A 1,970-nucleotide genomic window follows, 5' to 3' on the forward strand; every position below is an offset into this window, starting at 1 on the left:
TTGACAGTGATGACAGTGGAATTCCTATTTTGAAGAAACAGGGATAGCGCTTTTAGCGTCTCGAGTGCATCTTTCATTGTTGCTACTTCCATTACAAACAGCCAGTTTGTCATCTTCCCCAGTAGACCACCACATTCTGCTTTGTCCTGTGAAGAACGTGAGATGTCTGTTGAACCATTTCTAAAAAATGTAACAAGGGCAGGGTAACTTTCCCATAAAGCAGTCACCGATGTGCAGGAAGATGACGGCCAACGGACGTCAGAAACTCGACCAACCTTGTGTATATGTACACAGAGCTCAGCAGCCACAGCTTCAAGTTGCCTCTGGTTCTTGGGACTTAGTGAAAAAAATGAATACAGTGAATCGATTAATAGCTGAAAATGACTTGCTTCCTTTACTGTTCGAACAGCGTCATGAACAGCAAGCTCCAGTTTGTGGTTCATGCAGTGAATCTCGATTAGATTGTTGTTGATCTGTTCTCGCAGAATTGATGCTGCCCCTTTGTATTTCCCCAGCATCGATGCTGCTCCATCAGTTGCAAAACCCAGCAGACGCTCTCGAAGTATGTCTGCAGTGATGCCATACTGATTGAGGCTGGAAAGCAACTCATCTGCAATGCCAGCACCTGTCCCCGACTTTAGCGGCACAATGTTAAAAAAATAGTTGCCTAAAATAATATAATTGTATGTAAAAATAATGTGATATGTTGTAACAATTGTAAGTTGCCCTGGATAAGGGTGTCTGCTAAGAAATAAATAATAATAATAATAATCAATTACATACTTTGCAAGTTGTGCAGCCATTTTGTCTGCTACAAACGAGAGCATATTACAACCTGCATGGTCGGAATGCAGCATGTTCCCAGTATCCAATCCATTAAGCTGCTGTAGCTGCAAAATGTTTGGATGCATCTTAAACGTTTTCTTTACAAATCATGTAGGCTGTTATCATTATGCTCGTCGTTTTTTCCGATCACTGCAGTGCTGTTTTCAGCAGCTTTCTCTATGGCCTGCTTTTGTCTGGCTTGCGCTATGTGTTCACATTTCATATGAGACTTGCATTTACCGTGTTCACTTATTTTGTCATTTAGTTTTTTGGCTGATGTTGCAGTTGTGCCATTCATAAAGGCCTGGTCAATTCCAGGTCGTTCTTTTATATGGGTTCCCAGATCACGAATTGCTGAACAAACCGAGCAAATGACTGAACCGCTGGGATTAGCCTTTAGCCAAGCGCGATTAGCCTTCCATTTTTTGAAGCGAGCCTGCCCTACACAGCCGCCGATATTAATTGCCTGCTCTTCTGAGGCCCCTATGCTCTCCTGTGTGTCAGTACACATAGGGTACATACCTGCTCGTCACCTTTGATAGCTTTATTTCTGCCGCTGCAGAAATAAAGCTGTCTAGAGGATGAGATGTTCAATTTGAGCCCAGTTTTGGCTGTTTTGGTGATTTTTTGTATTTTTCATTCATTAGTAGTAAACTGGCAGTTATAGAAAAATAGCTGAATATGTCAATGGTTTCCTCCCAGTTTCTCAATATCTCCACATTTCTTAGCCACATAGTCAGGTTTAATGTAAACTAGAAGTTGTGATCTTCAATTTAAACCCACTTTTGCCTGTTTGGGGGATTTCTTTCATTATTAGTAAACTGGCAGTTATATACCATTCTGTTCAATACAGTTGATTTGACTGCACAGCAAAAACCAGCTAGCTTTGAGGCTGCATACCTCCATAAATAGGAAAGTTCCACACATATTGCAAAAATGCTCTAGTCCACAGTGATCAGACCTACAATTTGAGACCATTTGGTGATAAAATGCAGCTTTGTGTCAATTTTAAACCACCCCAGACGTTTCTGTGCAATACTGTTTGTCATTTGTTCAAAGGCGTACAAATAAACACCTGTATTTGTTGACAGAGATGCTGTGTCAGTGTATAAACACCTGTATTTGTTGACAGAGATGCTGTGTCA

This window comes from Acipenser ruthenus, unplaced genomic scaffold (genome assembly GCF_902713425.1).
Source record: "Acipenser ruthenus unplaced genomic scaffold, fAciRut3.2 maternal haplotype, whole genome shotgun sequence".
NCBI lineage: Eukaryota > Metazoa > Chordata > Actinopteri > Acipenseriformes > Acipenseridae > Acipenser > Acipenser ruthenus.